Here is a 15,220-nt window from a genome sequence, read left to right as displayed (position 1 = left end):
GCTAGCAGAAATCTAACGGTTTGGACTCCTCTGGGTTTCTAGAAGCTTCTTTGAGACACTTGTGAGAATTCTTTGTAGTTGAGGAATGAATGAAAGCCAATCAGGTTCTCCAGTAAAGGAGAGGAAAAATAACTGAAATGCCAATCATTTCCCTCATTTCTCTGGCATACTTTTCTTTCTTCATAGCACATGGGTCTGTTCTTATGAACACATCTCCTCTCTTTCTTTTGTCTTTTCCTGTGTTAAGAAGAGTACAGAGGTATTCCTGTTATTTCTGACTGGTGCTGCTATATTTGACTTTGTTGATGCCACACCTGAGTGTCAGAGGTTCCATTTCACACTGAGAGACGGGAAGTTTTGGCAAGTGCTCTCAAGTCACTGGTCTCTGCTGGGGAGAAAGGAGAGAGAAGCCCCATGGCCACAAGGTCTGGCCCAGCTCTGGGAGCCGAGACCTATGGGGAGCAGGTGGCCCAGTGTCTATTTTCTCTTATATCTTAAAATGTACTTTCTTTCTCAGCTACTTAGCAAATTAGATGCAAATGGTATTTCTAAGATAGCAACATCTTTGATTCAATTAAGGGGAAAGAGAGCCTTGGATATTTCATTAAAAAAATCATTTTGACAAATTTTTCCTACCCAAATTAATTCTGTTTCTGTTGATAAATACAGGGATAAAAAGAATATTTTTAATGTTCCTTGTAACCTTTCATGTTTTCTTTCTGGAACTTTTGATTAGATCACCTTACAATCTTTCATTTTCTATAACTTTTTTCTCTGTGTATGGTCTTCCATGCAGTTTCTTTCTAACTGTGCCTCATATGCTAATTTAACGTACCATTTAATCTTTAAATTCTGTTATTATACTGTTCATTTCTGATATTCTTTTAAGTTTATTTATTTTGAGAGTGAGCAGTGGAGGGGGCAGAGAGACAGAGGGAGACAGAGAATCCAAAGCAGGCTCTGCACTGTCAGCACGGAGCCCAATGTGGGGCATAAGCCCACGAACAGTGAGTCATGGCCTGAGCTGAAAACAAGAATCAGGCACCTGGGGCACCTGGGTGGCTCAGTTGGTTGGGTGTCCAACTTCAGCTCAGGTCATGATCTCAGAGCTTATGAGTTCAATCCCACGTCAGGCTCTGTGCTGACAGCTCAGAGCTTGGAGCCTTCTTCGGATTCTGTGTGTGTGTGTGTGTGTGTGTGTGTGTGTGTGTGTGTGTGTGTCTCCCTCTCTACCCTCCTCTGCTCATGCTCTGTCTCTCCCTGTCTCAAAAATAAACATAAAAAAATTTTTTTAAAGAGTCAGGAGCCTAACCAATTGAACCACCCAGGTGCCCTTCATTTCAGATATTCTAATTGTCTCTTATTTTAATATGCCTGGTCACTTTTAAATTCTATTACTCTTTGGGGCACCTGGGTGGCTCAGTCGGTTAAGCGTCCAACTTCGGCCCAGGTCATGATCTCACAGTTCGTGAGTTTGAGCCCCGCATCAGGCTCTGTGCCAGAGCCTGCTTCGAATTCTGTGTCTCCCTCTCTCTCTGTCCCTCCCCCACTCATGCTGTCTCTCTCTCCTTCAAAAATAAACATTAAAAATTTTTTTTTAATTCTATTACTCTTTATGTTTTAGCATCCCTCCTTTACGTATTAAATATTAAATATTTATTTTATGTATTGGGTATTTCTTTTTTGAGGGAGCACGCACACGCAAGAGAGGCAGAGGGGTAGAGAGAATCTTTAAAAAATTTTTTAAATGTTTATTTTTTTTTGAGAGACAGACAGAGAATGAGTGGGTCAGGAGCAGAGAGAGAGGGAGACACAGAATCTGAGGCAGGCTCCAGGCTCTGAGCTGTCAGCACAGAGCCTGACATGGGGCTCAAACTCACGAATGGTGAGATCATGACCTGAGCCGAGGTCGGATGCTTAACCGACAGAGCAACCCAGGTGCCCAAGACAGAATCTTAAGCCAGCTCCATGTTCAGTTTCTCATGACTGTGAAATCATGACCTGAGTGAAAATCAAGAGTCAGATGTTTAACTGACTGAGTCACCCAAGTGCCCCTTGGATATTCCTAATAGCAAAAATCTGTGTAGATTTGTTTTGGTTGTTTGTGGTTTCTGCTCTTTGCTCATGGAATTTTGATTTTCTCCCTTCATGTTTTGTGATTTTAAAAAATGTGTAAGACTGGGGCGCCTGGGTGGCTCAGTCAGTTGGGCATCTGACTTCAGCTCAGGTCACAATCTCGTGGTCCGTGAGTTCGAGCCCCGCGTCGGGCTCTGGGCTGATGGCTTGGAGCCTGGAGCCTGCTTCCGATTCTGTGTCTCCCTCTCTCTCTGCCCCTCCCCCGTTCATGCTCTGTCTCTCTCTGTCTCAAAAATAAATAAACTTAAAAAAAAAAATGTGTAAGAGCTTATTTGTTAGAATTTTAATAATGATACTCTGACAAACAAATGTTTGTCAAGAACATTTATAACTCCCTCTGTGGAAGATTTTTAATTGTTTCTGTCAGGTACTGAAAAATGTTAGAGACCAACGTCCATTTCAAATTAAAATTCTCCATTTGTGGGAGACCGTGAAAATAAGTATTTAGGGACCATGAAAATAGTAGAAAGTAAGGCCTCAAATCCAAGTGAATGTGAGCGGGTAACCAGGAAGTAGTAGGAGAGATTTGATTTTATTTTTTCAAAGTTTATTTATTTTATTTCAGTAATCTCTACACCCACCGTGGGGCTTAAACTCACAACCCTAAGATCAAGAGTTGCTCGCTCTACCAACTGAGCCGGCCAGGTGCCCCAGTAGGAGAGATTTTTAACTCCACCCAGAACTCTATGCCTCTCCAAGATGGTGTCTGATCAAGCCCCCTACACTCTGCAGAACCCAAGGAATTTTTCCCTGTCCCCATCCCTCTCCATACACAACTTTCTATACCAACAGAAACCCATGCATATCCCCAGAGTATTCAGTGACTTCAGCACTTGCTTACCTCACAGGATGTACTTCTTCTCTGTTTCAAGCCACAAAAAGTTTCCCTTATTTTCTTATAGGTTCATCCACTCATAATGAAGGTTTTTTAAATATTAAATCTAGTGTTTTTCATCTTTGGTGGGGGGGGGCCGAATTCAAGAACTCTTGTCTATCATACTGCCAGAAGGGGAAATCTATTTAATATTTCTATAATTGCTTTGTGAAATTTAAATTAGGATATTATATATATATATATATATATATATATATATATTCCTATTATATATATATATATGTATATTCCTGTATAGTTTTATTTTAGTGTGTTACTATAATCTTCAAGTATGTGACGAACATTTATACTCTTGACTGAGTCATTATATTAGCTTACCTTAGAAGTTGTGTATCATCTGCAAATCGGTTTCAACTTTCTGTCTTCACCAAAGTCACTGATCAACACAGCTTCTGACAAAAAGAAAAGCTTCAAAATTAACTTTTAAACTTTTATAGCAAATCCAATATATTTTCTTACTGTTATCAGGTATATAGAATTACAAATTAAATTTCCACCATAATCATATATAGATAAACCAATTAAAACAGGAAAATCCCTCTACCCCAATTACTTCAAGTGCCAGAACTTTTAGAAAGTAGCATTGAACTAAGTGAAAATATTTTATCATCAGGGGAAACCAGTAGTGGTATGAGGGGGTGGCTTAGAGAAGGGGAGCCCTAGCACCCCCAAAATATATCCATTAGCCCTCATCTTCCACAGGAAACATAACTTACTTAAGCTAGTATCTCAAAGGCCAATGTTTAGAAATGTTTTTATTTATTTATTTTGAGAGAGAATGCACACATGTGCATACAAGTGGGGGGAGGGGCAGACAAAAAGGAGAGAGAAATCCTAAGCAGGCTCCATGCCTGCAGGGTCCAGCGCGGAGACTGACACTGGTCTCAATCTCATGACCACGAGATCATGACCTGAGCCAAAATCAAGAGTCAGACGCTTAACTGACTGAGTCACCCAGTTGCCCCTAGAGGCCAATTTTTATAAAAAGGCTGTGCAAAGCTTAAAAGAGCTTTTAAATATCACAAAGAGAAGCTTTGAAGGGTTTTTTTGCTTTTAGTATATGTGCTGCCGAAGCGAGCACAGGGTTTTTTTGCTTTTAACAGCATCATAAAAATCCATGCCTACTAGAGTTTTTCTTTCCTACTTCCCACACTTTTAGTTTGCATCTTTTATTAATTTCAGTCATTGATGGCAACTTTCACAAAATTTTTATCTTCGAAATCAATATAAGGATATATGTGTATGTGTGTTTACATTTCCCCATCAGAAATAAGAGAAAACTTACACTTCTCTCCTTTAGTGCATTGCTCTTGCATGAAGAACATATAAACCACTGACTTAGGGTCTGCATATTAATGTATTTTCTGAGCAGCAACTACTGGTTTAAATAGAACATTTAGCTCCTGATGTTCTTTCTTCTCAATATTTGAAATCCTGCAATAATGTAGTAGAAAAAGCACAGGCTTTGGAATCACATTGATCTGGGTTTAAATCTCAACCTCCCACTCTGTAACTGTCTAATCTGAAGCAAATTATGTAACCTCTCTGAACCTTTTAGGAATAAAATATCATGATTCTCCATAGGTATACGCAAGAGTCAAATCATATATATATAGTGTCTGACACAGTGCCATATAACATGTACTCTGTTATGTAGCTGTCCTGTGTTTTTTTGTATCTCGCTTCCATTTTGCTCAATCTGTCAAAGAAATTTTGAGACTACATTTTCTTAATTTACAGCCTTAACGAACTTCTGTGGTTTTGTTCAACGATTATCGATATTTTACATCTATTTTGCCCAATAATATACATAAAATACTTTAAAAATAACAATATAACAATAATAATGCTAAATCTAGGCCCTAAAGTCACTAGAAATTGTTCCTTTTCTTGTATGGTTATGACACCAAAATGCTATACAGTTATGTAAATTTATTTCCATTCCTTCTTAAATTTTTTTTAGTTCTTTTTTTCTTAATGTTTATTTTTGAGAGACAGAGAGAGAGAGAGACAGAGAGAGAGAGAGACGGGGGGGGGGGGGGGGGGAGGGGCAGAGAGAGGGAGACAGAATCCAAACCAGGCTCCAGGCTCTGAGCTGATAGCACAGAACCGGACTCAGGGCTCGCTCACGAGCCATGAAATCATGACCTTAGCTGAAGTCAGACACTTACCAACTGACCCACCCAGGTGCCTTCAGTTCTACTTTTTTAATTTAATTTTTGAATATGTAAACATACATGATTCAAAGGTCAAAACTATATAAATAAGTAACAGAAATCTCTCGTCCGCTGTTGGCACCTTTCACATTCCCTCCTTCTACCGATAGATTATATATTGTTTCATGCCTTTGGGGTTTTTTCTACTTCATAATATATTCTGCAGATCATTCAATGTTGGTACATGTAGACTTTCTACACTCTCTTTTATGACTTCTGGAGAAGACAGCAACTTGGAAGGGGAATGGAGATTATTCCACTATTGAATGTACTTTAGTTACCTAGTCCCCTATTAACAGGCATTTTGGTTGTTTCTAATCTTTTGCTAATACAAGTAATGCTGCTGTGAGTAACTTCATACAAATGCCAGTTTATATTTTATGTCACTGTGTCTTTAGAACAGATTCCTAGAAGTTAGGTGCCCGGGTCAAAAAGTAAATGCACGTGTAATTTAGTATACATATAATATATGTATATTATACACACGGGTTGGATACTGCCAAATTCCCTCCCAAGATTTGTGCTTTTGTATCCCTACCAGCAATTCATCAAAGTGCCTGTTTCCCCACAATCCACAGAACATATTATATAACTTTGGATTTTGGTGAGAAAGGCTTGAGTGTAGCTATAATTTTTAGTATAGCTTTGTGGGGGGGGGGGGGGAGACGCACGAGCAGGGGAGGGGCAGAGAGAGAGGGAGAGAGAGAACCTTAAGTAGGCTCCAAGCTCGGAGAGGAGCCAGACCTGGGGCCTGAGCATGAGATCATGACCTGAGTTGAAATCAAGAGTCAGACGCTTAACCAAGCCACCCAGGCACCCCTCAGTATAGCTTTTATTTATATTTCTCTCAGTATGACTGAAGTTAAATATCTTTTGTGTGTTTGTCAGCTGCATTTCTTTTTCTGTGACCTCTCATATCTTCGGCCCAATTTTCTATTGGGTTGCCAGTCATTTGCTCTGACTTCTAGGTTATTAGAAGAGATTAGCTAGGAGATCAGCTCTTTGTGATGTAAATTTAATTATTTCTTCCTACCTTTTCACTGGTCTTTTTACATTGCTTATGATACTTTTCATCATGTAACTTTTTTTTAGTGTATGGAATTTATCATGGTTTTCACTTTTTCTGGGATGGAGTCATAGTTATAAAATCCCCGTCTTACAATTTCATAGACTTTAACAATCTGTGCCTGTTCTGCTTTGTATCTTGCTCTTGAGAAATTTGTTCCTAATGTCTTCTGTCTACCTGGAAGCCTATAGGAATTTTTCACTACTTGAATGTCCAATAGTTTTACTAGGATATGCCTTGGAGTTGACCATTCTAGATCAATTTTTTCAGTACACAATGAGCCTTTTCAATTTGAGTCTTCTGTTCATTCCAGAATGTTTTCATGGATTGAAGTTTAAATATTAGTTCTGCTATTGCTCTTCTCTTCCTAAGAACTCTAATTTTTACATATTGTCTGTATCATTTGCTCTTTCTCTTTCTTCATTTAATTTTCCTTCTTCTGGCTATCTTCAAGTCTTTCCTCAATACCTCTTACATTCAGGAACTCTATTCTCCCTTAGGTATCTTGGACTTTAGCTTCATTTTATTTATTTATTTATTTATTTATTTATTTATTTATTTAAAAAAAATTTTTTTTTTTAACGTTTATTTATTTTTGGGACAGAGAGAGACAGAGCATGAATGGGGGAGGGGCAGAGAGAGAGGGAGACACAGAATCGGAAGCAGGCTCCAGGCTCTGAGCCATCAGCCCAGAGCCCGACGCGGGGCTCGAACTCACGGACCGCGAGATCATGACCTGAGCCGAAGTCGGCCGCTTAACCGACTGAGCCACCCAGGCGCCCCTAACTTCATTTTAAAAGATGATTTTTCTTCATTTTATTTCCTCAGTTCAGCAAATTTCACATCAGCAAAGTTCACTTTTCACATCTCCCTCTTTTTGTCCATTTGTTTTGGGGTTCTGAATTTGTATTTGAACTTTATCTCTGCAAATGCTTATCCGTGGATATTTAATTCAGGTAGGAGTATTGTGCTGTGGTTTTCTTTAGCTCTTATAGTTGAATATTTTGGGAGAGACTTTTCATCAGCTGAAATATTCTGACTCAAAATTTATGTTTTCTACTTATAATAACTTTATATGGATGTTATGTGCCAGTATCTTTTCATTTTGAAATGTTCTAATTTTCCTAAACCAGATTAACAATAGCATATAGACAGGAGTGAGGGATTCAGAAAAATTACTAGATTTTCTAGTTCAACAGCACCTTCTGTTGGTTTGATAAAGTAGTTTTTTAAATCAATGATTCCTTTTTGGGTGAGAGTGGTTGATGTATCTTCTTTTTCATCAAGATCCCTAATTTCTACTATCTTTTCTTACTCTTACCACCAGGTCTCCAGGTATATAGTGTCCCTTCCAACTCTCCTCTTATCTCAAAAGCAATACCTTTCTCAGACTGCCTCTTTGGTCCCATGAGCTTTCAAGTCCCTTCCTTTTATCTAACAGGTCTCAAATTTGTTAGTATTTCCTTCTTTAGGGTAGGGCTTTCACTTTCTGGAGTTATTTTATCTGCATTCTACTGATTCTAGATCTTGCTTCCTTCTCCTGTTCTCAACAGTGTCAACCTCATTTGCCACTTCAGCATGGGTGCCAGAGCTCACTCTGCTGCATTTCAGCATTTACTTCCGTACATACCCATAATTTGAAATTAGTTAGGCAAGGATGGTGGTGGTTTTATTTGCTCTCTTTATAGATCTGTATGGTTTGTAAAGAATGTATGGTGAGATCTGGATTTAGAAAGTTACCATAGTCCTACAGACACCTTTAGTCACGTGTTATTTTTTATTTTAAAAATTATCTTCCAGTTTTATTGCATGTGATCAAAAGTTTGACTTTTTTGGGGGGGGGGGGACTGAGGTTTTCTTTGTGGTCTAATATAGCAGATTTTTTTAAACTGTCTCCTGTGCACTTGAAAAGATGTATTCTCCATTAGTGGACTCAAACTTTGATATAAATCTAGGAGATTTACCCTACAGTATACTTAGTGGTACTAGAAAGGTGTGTGAAAGTCCTCTATTAGCAGATTTCTAATTCTCCTTACATCTCTTATAGTTTATACTTCATAAAAGCTGTTGATGTATTATTTGATAAATAGGCATTTTAAAAAAATCTTAATTGTGAATGTAGCCCTTAACTTGGACAATATCCTTTATTTTATTTTATTTTTTATTTATTTTTTTTTCAACGTTTTTTATTTATTTTTGGGACAGAGAGAGACAGAGCATGAACGGGGGAGGGGCAGAGAGAGAGGGAGACACAGAATCGGAAACCGGCTCCAGGCTCCGAGCCATCAGCCCAGAGCCCGACGCGGGGCTCGAACTCACGGACCGCGAGATCGTGACCTGGCTGAAGTCGGACGCTTAACCGACTGCGCCACCCAGGCGCCCCAATTTTAATGCTTTTTGAATTAAATCCTGCCTTGTCTGATACCAAGATGAAAACCCTGTTTTAAAATTTGCATTTATCTGATGTATCTTTGGTCTTCCCTTGATTATTGTTTTTTAAATTCTTCATTTATTAATTCCCTTTATTATTAATAACTTGTATAGCTCTACCTTTTGTATACACAAATCCGAAAACCTTTTTCATTAAGTTGAGCCCATATATTTACTAATACATCTGATATTTTTGGTGTTATTGGTATCTTTTCATGTTTTATACATTTTGAGTATCTGTACATACAAATACTTATAGAAAATGTGTGCATTTTAGTTTTTAGCCATTATATGGAGTATGTAATGGCATCTCATTATGATTTTAATTTGCATTTCCCCAAGGACTCTTCTATGCTTTTCTCAAGAAAAGTGAAATGAAACCTAAAATCACTTCTCTGCAGATATTTATAACAGTTGTATTTGTAATCACTAAACACTGGAAATAACCCAGATGTCTCTTAATTGGGGAATGGGTTTTTTAAAACTGCAGTAGTACATCCTTGCAATGTAATACAGAAACAAACCTCTTCCTAGTGCAGGATAACATAAATACACAGGGAAACTGACTATGCTATAAATACATACTGTTATAAGAAAAAAAAATAATAAAAATGAGCCATATAACATTACATTAAGGAAAAGATGACACCTTTGAAAGAACCCAACAAATCAAAAATAAAAAGAACTCAGAAATTAGATGACTTCAACCTAGAAGTGAGATTGCCAGGTCTCATAATAAAGGCGTGTTTGATTTTCTAAAAACTGCCAAACTGTCTTCCAAATGACTGGTATTTGCAGTCCCACCAGCAAGATTTGAATCCTGTTGCCTTGCATCCTTGCCAGCACTTGCTATTTTTTTTCCTTCCTTCCTTTTTTTTTTTGGCCATTCTATATGGGCTGCATAGTGGTATCTCATTTCATTTCCTCAATTACTATTCTATACTTTTCTCATTTAACACAAAATGGTGACTTTTCTCCAACATCATTAAGTACCCTGTATCATTAAACACCTTTTGAAAATACTTTTAACAAGCTGAAATATAGTCTACCATGATGAATGTGTAATAATTTATAAAGCCATTCTTCTACCATTAGTTATTCCTTACCTCCAGTTATTCCCAAATACAGTTACACTGTGTTCGTAAAGCTCTGACCCCATCTCCATTTCCATAGAAGTTTCCTTACAAAGGGTCAGAGCATATATAGTTTTGTCTCAATGCGTTCTGACAAACTGCTTGTTAAATTTTTTTAAAGTTTATTTATTTGAGAGAGAGGGTGAGTAGGGGAGGGGCAGAGAGAGAGGGAGAGAGAGACTCCCAAGCAGACTCTGCACTGTCAGCACAGAGCCAGATGTGGGGTTCGAACTCAAACTGCGAGATCATGACCTGAGCAGAAACCAAGAGTCAGACACGTAACTGAGCTACCCAGGTGCCCTACAAATTGCTTACGTAAGTATTTATTTCCCTAATTACAAGATAAATATTTTTCACGTAAGCCATCTGTGCTTGTTATTTTGTGATCATGAGTTCATGTCTTTTGCTCCTTTTGTCAGGGTATTGATGTTCTTATTTGTTGATTGGTAAGAGACCAGTACATCCTCCAAAGGTATAGATCCTACTTGACATGTAAAGCAAGCTTGGCCCACCATGGACCTTCCCATCCAATTTTTTATCCTATTTGAAATATGAAATATACTTCAAATGAGCAGACATGCATCCAATAACAACTGCATGCAAACTTGTTCATGACTCAGGAACAAGTCTTGCTTTCCAAGGAATTATTTTGTTTGTCACAGCCTGTGAGAAACAAGGTAATATAAAACATGCTTGAACGAAGACTTTGAGTACAGGGCAAGAAGAGGTTGTGATTAAATTAAACCTGTCTATATTCCAAAGAGGAAGTTGAGCTAGGCATCCATTACTTTCAAAGGTTAATTGAAGGCAGTGAGAACCGTTTTTACAGAGAAAAGGAAAGTATAAAGTAGTCCCCAAGTCTGCAAGTGATAGTTGAGGATCGCAAGCTACACACCTTATTCCTCCCAAATCTAATTGTAGGAACCAAACAGAATCATCAAAAGTTCATGACATTCTCACTGAAATTGTTACTTAAAAATTTGTGACAATATAGCTTTTTAAAAATTAGAGGATAAAATCCTATTCCAACCCCCATGTGCAAATATTCTGTGTTTCCTACCATTATACCTTTCAGCCTTTTAACCTAAGTATGTGGCATAAAAATGACAGGAAGTGAAGCAGCCATCTTGGTCCACAAGATGGAGCTGAAGGATGAAGTGGCAGAGCAACAGGTCAGGAGGATCTTGGAGACTCCCCACAATTTTTTGCACCAAAGCAACCTAATTAGCTCATCTTTTTAGATATGAAAGAAATTTGTAATTTTTTAAAATAAAATAACTTTATTAAAAAACTTAGGGGCCACAATTATTTTTTTAGGTTGTCACAGTACATACATATAGAATGTCACAAACGTACATCTTAACTAATACAAATTCCAAGTTGAGAAGTGAAGGCTTTGTCAAAAATACAGTGGCATATAAAATGTTAAGAAAAAGAGGACCTACAGTAGGCAGTGGCAATGAAAGTAGAAAAAAGAGGAAAGTGATTTTGGAGGTTGAAGCTACAGATTGTAGAGTTGGGCAAAGAGGAGAGGGAAGAATTTGAAGTTTTATTTATTTATTTAATGTTTATGTGGGGGGCGGGGGGGGACAGAGACAGAGGAGACACAGAATCCAAAGCAGGCTTTAGGCTCTGAGCTGTCAGCACAGAGCCCGACGTGGGGCTTGAACCCACAAACTGTGAGATCGTGACCTGAGCCAAAGTCGGACACTTAACTGACTGAGCCACCCAGGTGCCCCAAGAATTTGAAGTTTTAAATCTGATCCACTCAGAAGATAACTACACCATTAATCAAGATAGGAAACATAAAAGATGTTGAGTTGCATACAAGTTGAGTAGATCTAGCTGTCCAAAAATCTATGAGAAATGAGTGCTAAGAGCGTAAAAGAACAGAATTTGACATAGAATTATGGCTTATCTGCACAAAAATTATAGTTTTTTATTTATTTTTATTTTTTTACATTTATTTATTTTTGAGAGACAGAGACAGAGCCCAAGTGGGGGAGGGGCAGAGAGGGAGGGAGACACAGAATCCGAAGCAGGCTCCAGGCTCTGAGCCATCAGCAAAGAGCCTGACGCAGGGCTCGAACTCACAAACCGTGGGATCATGACCTGAGCTGAAGTTGGGCGCTCAACCGACTGAGCCACCCAGGTGCCCCCACAAAAATTATAGTTTAAACAGCAAAAACAAATGAGATTATTACAAAGGGAGAAGTCATAGTAAAGGCAAAATTATAGTTTTTCAATTTCTTTTAAAAAAGGCTAAATATATAATACTTCAAATATTTCCTTTTAAAAAGAAACATTTTCTCTTTAAATGAAATAATCTGAATGTCCCACATGTTTTATCTCGCAAGCATTTTTTGTAGTTAACGGTCATCCTCATGACTCAGGCATTCAATCATTTCATTGATTAACAGAACACCACAGACTTCAATGGTGATTTTGATCTTCATACGGTTTTAAATCATTTTTTATTTTTAGTCACATTTATCCCCATAATGAACCATTTTGTTAAAGACTAGAAAAGTGATGGCAAAATGCACCAATTAATGAGGAATATAGAAATATTTCTGAAAATTAATCTCAAAATGTTCCCCCAAAGTAACATTTGTATGATCAAAATTACTGCAAAGCATAAAAAGGTATTTCAAGTAGTACTTCAAAAATAATTTTAAACAGAGATGACTTACATGCAAATTTGGTTTTTAAGTTAATGAGGTGGAAAAATCTATCATATTTTAAATGTTATTTTTATTTAAAAGTGCTTACACCCCAAAAACTTCACTAATAAAATCATTTAGATTTCTAAAATATCAAATGCAATAACTCCAAACAGGTTGAGAGCAGTTTTTATTGATTTTTTATGAAGATAAGTAGATTTACTCTATATTCTGCCACAAAATACCATATTCATTTCAAAGGTGTTACTACATTTTTTCTAATTAAACAGCATGCATCAATTGATAATGGGGAAAAAAATCTGCACTTGTATATATATATGTATATATATATTATGAGATTGCAATGAAAATCCTTTTTTAAAAAAAATTTTAATGTTTATTTATTATCGAGAGAGAGACAGAGCATGAGCATGACCATGGGAGGGGCAGAAAGAGGGGGAGACACAGAATCCGAAGCAAGCTCCAGGCTCTGAGCTGTCAGCACAGTGCCCAACGTAGGGCTGGAACTCACAAACTGCAAGACATGACCTGAGCCGAAGTCGGACGACTGAGCCACCCAGGCGCCCCGAAAAATAATCCTTAACATACCAATGGAAGTTAAATCACTTGTACTTAAAATCACTTAGCATTGTTCATGCAAAAGTACTATTTAGAAAAATCTGTAAGGATCTTCAAATTATACATTACGAAATTTAGAGAACTGTATTCTTCAAAGAAAAATCTCATACTTACCTAGTTTATTATTTAAAAATTACAGAACATATCAAGCAATAAAGTAAACTTACAGGTGCAGTATTTTGACTTTAAGCAGTGGTAAAAAGAAACTAGAAATTCTTAAGCAGAAGAGATCTAAAGCACTGGTAAGTTTGGTATTCATTTACTGAAACTGCTTTCAAAAAAAAATGGCAAATAAAGCATTATTACTTAAGGGCTCATCTTCATTTCTAATTTCTCTGAATTAAGATTTCATAAAAAGACCTCACAAAAAAGGATTATGAACCTCTCCATAACATTATTTGTATGCATAAACTGGAAGCAACAAATAAATTTAGTTCAGAGAACTGACAATCAAGTATTCTAGAAAGCAGGTTAAAAAATTATTTTTCAGTTAGGCTAAAAAGAAATGTATGTCCACACCTTCCAATTACTGCATTATTTTATTTATTCATTCAACAATTATACTTCTGAACATATACCAGATGCTATTACATGAGAATGCTATACAAAAATTTCAGCAAACAAGTACTGAGCTGCCATTATGTGCTCTTTACGTTTTTTAGCCACTGATCTTTCTTAGTTACTTTATGATAGCTGGTATTAACAAGTACCTTAGCCATCAACTCAACACTAAATTATTGAACTCTTGAAACTTAGGCTTCTTAAGATTTAAAAAGCATTATCTTAAAAAGAAAATTAGTTTTTAATCATTCAATTGTTTTACTGCTGTTGACTAGGTTGAGTCATCAGTTAACCTTGGGTAACTGGAAAACTAAACCCAAGGCAATAAGGCAAGTATCTCTGCTTTGGTCTAATGCATGTCAAAACTTCTCATCAAAAATATTAGCCTTTTATCGGCTAGGTTTTCAGATCTGATAAATTTTCCTCCAAAATGAAAGCTAATGCGTGCTTTCTACTTCGATTAAAAAAAAAAAAAAAAAAGATCAGGAAAAGGAGGTAATTCTTTTCTTCCTCCCACCCCATAAAGAGCTCAGAAGGTGCTTTTCCTTACAAACGCCTCCTTGTCCCTGACAAAGCAACCAAGCAAGTCAAGGCAGACCAAGAAATTCCTAAAGCTTCAACAGATCGTAACCAGCGAAACAAAGATTTGCCAAAGTTCTTCCCTCACTTCCACTGTTTCTATAAACACCACCACTTTCTAGATTTAAAAAAAAAAAGACCACTGCAGGAATGCTGGCTGCATACCAATATATAAAACTGCCCAAACGCAGAACTAGATGCCTACTATTACCAAAGGATGGCCTTAGTCAGAGGGTAACTAATGACAAGAACCAACACTTTAGCAGTCACTTCCTCGCAAACGACAGACAATAAAGATGTCTCTTGCTAACCTGAGGGTAGCGGTGAGGCATCTCCCTCTTTCCCCTTCTATTAATAACCAGCCTTCTTCCTTTCTGAATCAATCCATCAGACAACCTCCTTAGGAGAGTTGATGGTCAGTCTTCCGAGACAAAGATCATGGGTGTAGCTCTCTGGCACCCAAGGAATCAGTGTTAAGGCAGCAGAGCCCTCACAATGACGAAGAAACCAAAGCTTGGGATCTCCCCCGCCCCACCAGAACCACCATTCATCACTCTCTCTAGCCAGGGCTGAGACTCAGCCCAAGAAAACCTCTCCCTTTCAGGTAAGTGAGGAAGGCACCAGGTGTATTCCCTCCGACCCCTCTTCGCCTCCATTGCTCCCTCAGGACCCCTCCACACCTGGAGCCGCTAAGTAAGTGTCCAACCTCCAAGAAGCCCAGTCCTAGCCACACACAAGATGGCAGCGGAACACCTACCGGAGGAAACAGCTGCGCCACCACTCCAACGATGCTGGCCTCTCGACTGCAGATATCCCCATTGGCCCAGCCAGAGAGCGCGAGACAAGCCGAGAGCACTGACAGCCAATCGGGAGGCGGCGCGATTCGGCGCCGCCGCGCTGCC

The 15,220-nt window shown here is 38.0% G+C and overlaps 1 protein-coding gene across 6 annotated transcripts in view; it reads right to left on the bottom strand.

Annotated features, from left to right (window-relative positions):
• Nucleotides 1-15,142, bottom strand: part of CAB39L (calcium binding protein 39 like) — a 128,711-nt gene extending 113,569 nt beyond the window's left edge. For 2 of the 6 annotated variants that reach the window (XM_042967235.1, XM_007097715.2), the window contains exons 1-3: nucleotides 15,076-15,142; nucleotides 4,317-4,465; nucleotides 3,350-3,423 (exon numbers count right to left, since the gene is read on the bottom strand). The gene's annotated coding sequence lies outside the window, so the exon portion shown is untranslated. Of the gene's footprint in view, nucleotides 1-3,349; nucleotides 3,424-4,316; nucleotides 4,466-14,629; nucleotides 14,953-15,075 lie in introns of those variants that run through there. The other 4 variants (XM_007097716.2, XM_015544532.2, XM_007097718.2 and 1 more) reach the window with 4 other exon arrangements.
• Between the last annotated feature and the right edge of the window lie 78 nt (nucleotides 15,143-15,220).

The sequence above is a fragment of the Panthera tigris genome, chromosome A1 (assembly GCF_018350195.1).
Source record: "Panthera tigris isolate Pti1 chromosome A1, P.tigris_Pti1_mat1.1, whole genome shotgun sequence".
Lineage (NCBI taxonomy): Eukaryota > Metazoa > Chordata > Mammalia > Carnivora > Felidae > Panthera > Panthera tigris.
This window is presented reverse-complemented; position numbering and strand designations above follow the sequence as displayed.